The 6,808-nt window shown below is 46.6% G+C and overlaps 1 long non-coding RNA gene across 1 annotated transcript in view; it reads left to right on the top strand.

Moving 5' to 3' along the window:
• Window positions 1-1,502: 1,502 nt before the first annotated feature.
• Window positions 1,503-6,808, top strand: part of LOC119039542 (uncharacterized) — an 85,283-nt gene continuing 79,977 nt past the window's right edge. Inside the window, exon 1 of the long non-coding RNA XR_005080629.2 lies at window positions 1,503-1,604. This is a non-coding gene — a long non-coding RNA (uncharacterized LOC119039542). The remainder of the gene's footprint in view (window positions 1,605-6,808) is intronic.

Below are 6,808 nucleotides of genomic sequence, written 5' to 3'. Positions count from 1 at the left end.
TAACTACTCTAGTACGGACCACTATTAATCTCATTTTAAAACCAAGGTACAGAGAAGTCATGTTACTTGCCCAAGGTCACAGGGATAAGAAGTGGGGGTACAAGGAGTCCACTGGACTGGGTTGCCCCAAACATCTTGTTGCTATAGAACTTACTGATTTGGCCCTTACAGGCAGTCCCAAATGCCTCCAAGTGATATTATGAAAGTGAATGTGTATAACAAGGTACGGAAGGTTTGCTGTTGTGACTCTACTGAAATCCACCTGTCCTTATTTCCTCTGTTCTTGATGCTGCCTTCCAGCCTCTTCCCGTCCCCTCCAGGCTATGCCTGCTCATATCTCCTTTCCTTGTCCCTCTCCCATCCCCGTGCTGCACTGGGTTTCTGTGGAATTTTGGTTCCCAGATGGGCTCTCAGATGTCTCGCTGAGCCAACCAGGAGGCTATGCCAGCTTGAACAAATCCCAAAACAGCCATGGGATATGGGGTGGTGCCCACTGTCCTCCTGGTTCAATCCAGTGTTGGAGACCTCCGATTGCCCTGACTGTGGCAACGTCCCAGAGCTCTGTGGTTCCTTCTGGAAATGCTGGGGAGTCCACGACAGCAGCACAGAGCATCCTGTCTCCAGAGCATCTACTGTCCACTGGGTCCAGCTGCCAGCCTTTGCCTTGGCTGGTTTATTTTCGGGTAATAGATGCCTGGGAAAGGCAGAGATGGAGTGCTGTCAAAACTCTCCTGGCATGAGATTTGCAAATGCTCTGGAGGGCTGGCTCTTCTCACAGGGGCGGTGTGGATTATTTGCAAAAGCAACAGACTCCACTGGCATTCTCACAGATAACGTGGGGCATGGGGAAAGCATCCTCTTTGCCAGCACAAACAACAGGGTTGGGGGGAGGGAGCGTGTGCCGTTTCCTCAGAGTTCATTCCACCCATCCCCTGCTTCCAAGCAGGTCAGCTGTTTCCAAGCTTAGCTGGACCTCCGGAGGCACCTTCCTTCCACTGAGGCACCTGGCATGGAGAAGCCCTCCTGAGAGCTGACTGCTGGCCTTCCTGTTCTGGGGCCAATGGCTCCGTATTCCATGGAAGTCTAACCCAATGTACTTCAGATATGGGGGAGAAGTCAAGCACACATGGATCTCTGCCCCTGACACAGGACTTCTCAGCCTATGAGGGGATCGAGGTTCTTCGAGCCCAGGTTTGGAAGAGCCCCTCTGCAGACTAGTGGGTTCTGAGCCTGTTAGCCCTTGACCTTCTTTTCTTTGAGTCACAAAACTACATATCCTGCTTCATCCCTTTAGAGCATATTTTTTTCCCCTTGAATTTTTTTTCTCCCTTTGGTGTTTACATGAACTGGTTGAACCCATCACATGGTGAGTCCATGTTTATATTTGCAGAAGCACTGCCCGGGGAAGTTCTGTTTGTATAGAGGTCACCCCATCTCTTGGGCTTGGCTGCAGCCCCATGCTGGGGTTTCAGCAGCAGTAGCTGAGCACAGAGCAGGGCCTCCCCCCTCCCCTTCTCACTGCTCTCTCCGGCCTCAGGTTCCAGGCACTTGGTCCCAATGGCTCCATGCCTGCTGGAAGAGAAGGAGGAAGACTCTTGGGCAGAGTGAGGCCATTTTCTTCCCTCCTCACTCTCAACCCAAACCAGAATTTCCCCAGGACTTCTCTGTCTCCTTTCTTGGAACTTAACTGTCCTCTGTGATCTCAGAAGTAGACTTGGCTGGTGGAGTAGAAGGTACAGTTTAGAGATGGGCTGCTCCAAGACCACTCTCCCTTCTCTGGGCTGACAATGCAGTCAATATTCTAGGGTGGTTGAGACAAACGGATTTTGGAGTCAGACAGAACTGGGCCGGAATCAAGTTTTTTACCAGTTACTGGCTGTGTGACCTTGGACAACACCTTTACAGCTCAGTTTCTTTATCTTAAACGAGTATAATAAGTACTTACCCCTTAAGATAGTTAGGAGAATTAATTTAGGTCATAAATACAAAATGTTTTAAATTATGATGATGGTGATAATAGTAATAGTAACAACAATAACAGCTACCTTAGCGGTTAGAATTGGTGACTTCCCATCCTTGTTTCCTTCATTAGAACAGAGTTTTCCAACCTTTTTTCACTATCATTCCCCTAAAGAGCCTTTTAAGGCAATGATTTTCTTGTCATTTCCCCTCCTCCTCTATGTACTCTGAATCTGTTCATGTACCCTGACCCTTTGGAGGCTATAAATCATGGTAACATTTAAGTTTTTATTTTTATTCCTCCCAAGAAGTAATTTTCATGTTATTACCCCCATAAATACATGTATTAGAGAGAGGCTTTATCATCTAGGAATCATGCTGGTTATTATTAGCTTTTTTTGGTTAGATGGAGAAGCAAGTAAGTCCCAGTGTAGCCACTTTCTGGGGATGGCTGTCCATAGGGGACCAAACTCCTGTCTACAGATAAACCAAACTCCTGTGGCACAATAATGAGCACCTACTGACCAAAAGGGCAGGGCCAGAGCCTTTGCACACTATGGTTTAAATTGTACCTGTTTCCCCCTCACCCACATTTAATGTTTATCTTCGAGGGAGCTCTTTCTAGTAGAGGGGTTCAGAGGATTTATATTCACTTTTGTTTATGGGACTGGAGCTTATTCTTCTACTAGTGACCTTAAGGTGTGGTGATGACCAACATGCTGATATTGACCTCATGGCTTCATCTATAATCCTACATGAGACAGTAAAACACAGGACTGATTTAGGGGCTGAGACTTCCTTGTATGGAAAAGAGGAAATTTCCTGAAGGGGCGTAGCGTTTAGGACACAAAGACTTACAGAAGTGGGTACTCTTGGAATAATCTGAGGGCAGATGGGACAACTTAGGGATGAGGCAAGGCTGCCTCTATTACTGTGTGCAGCAGGCCCTGCGTGCCTCCAGGGGAGCCGCTCCGTAGGCCATTGTGTGGATGGTACTCCCAAGACTTTCCCGGTATGGCAGCCCTGCACAGATGACCTCTTCCTTCTGAAAGTCTACACTTAGATGCTTTCCCTTGGTTGAGAGAGTCCATACTCACAGTTCTCTAGAAGTTTGTCCAGCCCAAATGATCAGCCCCTTTTTGGTTTTCCCTAATTCTTTAACAAAGGAATTTGCATATAACTCCCCTTTGGTGTGTTAGCCTTGTAGTGGCCAAGGAAAAGGAGAGGGGTGTGTTGTCCCATCTGGACTCTTCCTGAGTTCCAGCAGAGAAGGGATAATGACCTCTTGGAAGAGATATGTTTGCAAATATTGGGGTGACCAGAGAGTGGACTCAGGTGAAGCCCATGGCAGATTATCCTGAAAAGACATTTGCACAAATTAACGTTTGATCCTGAGACTCTCTACCCAGGCCAAGCTCTCTTCAGAATGGATGCATTGTTGGGGTTAACTTCTGAGGGACCATCCTCTGCTAAGGGCTTGCTGTATGCCAAGCAGGGTGCTAAGTGCTTAGATTTGTGTTCGTGGCCCACAATATATGTGATGATGATGATATGTATGATTTAGCTTCTAGATTTAAAAATATTCTTCCGAACCAGGTTGGCAATGTTCTGTTCTGTTCCTGTGTAGGTCTGACATCTCATGGAATCTGTGTGAAAGAATTTTCAGTCAGTTCTGCTTCTGCGTGAAAGTGCTCATTAGTTTCTTTCCTGAAATAAAATGTTGCTCATGACGAAGAAGAGCCTGATGTCCAAGAGAGGGAAAAACTGGGAAAAGGAACTGGGGACACAAATGCTTGCATTTTACCAGAGCACAAGTTTTTTAGCTTTTCCTTCAACACCACTCTCAGCTTTTGACCTTTCCCATTCCGAATATTTGAAGGTCTTTGCTCTTTCCCCATTTCTCAGCCATTTTCCCCTTTCCTGAAAATTTCCCTGGAGACCTTCATGCTTGATGTGCTCCCACCCCTGTCTCCCAAGCTCTCTACCTGCTGCATGGTGTCAGACTATACACTAAGGATCAAGGCAGCCCCGATGGAAAGTAATCCTCACTCCAGAGCAGGATGCATCTTGGTGCTGTGTGTGTGTGGGTGGGAGGAGCAATGTCAGTGAGACTGGGAGGGCTCACAGTCTGGTGGTACGAATATGAACATGGAGTCATGCAAAGAGCCCTAGAGCTGGATTACAAACACTGGCTGCAACCTTGGCTCTGGCCTAACCCACCATTACTTTGGGCAGGCCAATTAGGCTAACTGAACCTAAGTGTCTTCATGTGCAGAGGGAGGAATTTTAGAGATGATCTTTGAGGTTTTTTTGCTAGCTGTTGTTGATATGTTAGAACTTTGAAAGAATCACTAATGTCGGCTCCCAACATTGCTGAGTCACACATATCAACCGCTTAAAGCTTGCAACAGCATCTTTCCAAATGAGGACTTCTGCTGCCCTGGGAGCTAGAGATGACAATGGCTTTTGTCTTTCACTTGGGCTTTTATTGTAATGATTCTAAGCTCTTCATGTCCCACTCCTCACTGCCTGCTCGCCCTTGGTTAATAGGGTACAGCTCCACAAGCAGCTGGGTGAGGGGTCTGCGAACTCAGACACTGAAGGCTAAAGCTGAGTCAGGAATAAGTTCTCCATAGAAAGTAGGGGGGAGGCACCAATCATTAATGGCACCGGTTGATTCCCGAAACCTCCAGTGATAACTGCCTAATCATGAACATCTTCTCCATTCTCTTCCCACCCCGGGTGTTTGGGCAACTAACGTTGGAAGAAAAGAACCTTTTTTCTTCCAAACTGTGACCACTCATATTTGCTCTTTTGGGTCCTTTTACATCTTGAGCTTTCCCTGAGCTCTGCGTGGCATGACAAAATGGACCTGAAGCAACTGGTGGGGTGTTCCATGAGGACTCCATAGAGCTGGGGCCCAGCTGGAGGTAGCTGATGTCTCTTTGGAGGCTGGAGAGAGAGGAAGGGTGGGCTTCTCTCTTGGGCTTAGTATGTCCTCCCTGCTCTATGGACCAGAGAAGGGAGTTGAGCAGCAGGATGCATCACCCCTCCAAGCCAAGGTCGGCAGCTTCTCTGCTCTGCCCTGCTCCCCGTCCCCCCCCCCACCTGGACTGTCACCTTTCTGATGGTTATCCCCTCAGCAAAGCAATATCTACTCCACCTAATGACTCCTTTTGTTTAGCTAGCATACTTCTGCTTCAGACTTTACATCTAACCTTTTTCTGGATCTCTGTCTAGAGAATAAGGTAGAGCTAAGTACCAGCAGACACAGGATATGCTAACCCTTGTTAAAAGTTACATTTGCCAACAGATCTCCAATTGCATAGGAAAAGCAATTTTTAAACATTCAGTTTACTGGGGTTACCATTGGTTAACGACATCATATAAGTTTCAGGTGTACAATTGTATAAGACATCATCTGTATATTGCATTATGTACTCACTGCCCAAAGTTGAGTCACCATGTATTTGACTCCTTTTACCCTTTTCACCCTCCCCCACCCACTCTCCCTCTAGTAGCCACCACACTGCTGTCTGTTGCATGAGTTTGTTTTGTTTGTTCATTTGCTGTTAAAGTGATATTATTGAGAGTTCCCCAATGCCACCTATTTGGAACATACTTAGTCTAGAGGAAACGAGGAAGAGGGGCTGGGTATGTTTAGGAGGTGGGAGGGTGTGGTTCTAGGAAATGAAAATGTATGTGAATACATTTTACAGAGGAGAGCAGGGACCAAGAAAAGACTTGTTAAGAACGATCAAACACTAACCCCCTTTGGTAAGAGGAATCACATTTTGTGCATCTCCTGGCACGTGGGAAGGACTGGCCACAGTTCACCCTGAATAGAAACATCCAGGGAACTTAAATCCACTTTGGAGTATAATTATCTTAACAGTCAGCAAAATTTCCCTTACAGCTTCAGTTTTCATTGCTTTTCCGCTTATTTTATTTGGACTGTATTGTATTTGGAAGTACCTTGCAGGAGCTTAAACATGGTAACTCAGGATTGCCTTTAGTCTTCCCTTCCCTGTTGTGAATCACCTTGAACCACTTTAACAGTCAGAGCTCAAGTTGGTCTCCGTCTCCTAATAAAGCTGGATGGGCAGAATGAGGCAACATGGAAAAGTGCTTGTGGTATAATGTTAGGAAAAAGGAGACAAGAAGACATTGCGGAACCCAAGGAAGTGTGAATTGGCTGATATTGTATTTATTTTAAAGGTTATGTAGGGGAAGAAATGGGAAGAAATACACCGCAAGGCTACCCATGATGCAGTTGTGGGTACGTTTTCCCCCTCAATTTCCCTAAGTTTCAAAATGCACCCTTGTGCAAAGTGTATCTGTTGGAGGTGGGATTGGGTTTTATCAGTCATACAGTTGTCATCCGCTCAAGGTCAGTCTTCTGGATTTAGGAAAGCTGGGTGGGAACCAGGCATTTTTCTGAATAGAGGACCTGTGAGAGGTTTTCTGGATTCATACCTGTCTTCTTCACTTCTGATTTTTCTCTGAGCAACCTGAGTGCGCACACACACACACACACACACACACTCCCTTCTACCCCAAGCTACGTGCACAGAGGGCCCTGGAGTGTCTCTGGGAGGAGTTCTGTGCACACACTGTTAAGGCTAACCAGCTTGTCTCAACCCTCTCTCCAGCCACTTGAGATGGTGGGAACTCTGTGGTTGCTGAGTTGGACGTGGGAGAATTGTAGAATCCACTGGTGAATTGCTCCTTTGTTTGCCTCCTAATCTCCTAATCCTGGGGAACAGAGGAAGGAGTTTTCCTGTGACTTGGGGCTTGGTCTTCCAAATCCCTCTGTCTTTGACCCCGCCCTGAGGGTTGGGATTGGGGA

This window comes from Artibeus jamaicensis, unplaced genomic scaffold (genome assembly GCF_021234435.1).
Source record: "Artibeus jamaicensis isolate MK-2021 breed Jamaican fruit bat unplaced genomic scaffold, CSHL_Jam_final contig_1015, whole genome shotgun sequence".
NCBI classification, from domain to species: Eukaryota; Metazoa; Chordata; class Mammalia; order Chiroptera; family Phyllostomidae; genus Artibeus; species Artibeus jamaicensis.
Note: the sequence above shows the minus strand (reverse complement) of the source record. Positions and strands in the feature narration are given on the sequence as shown.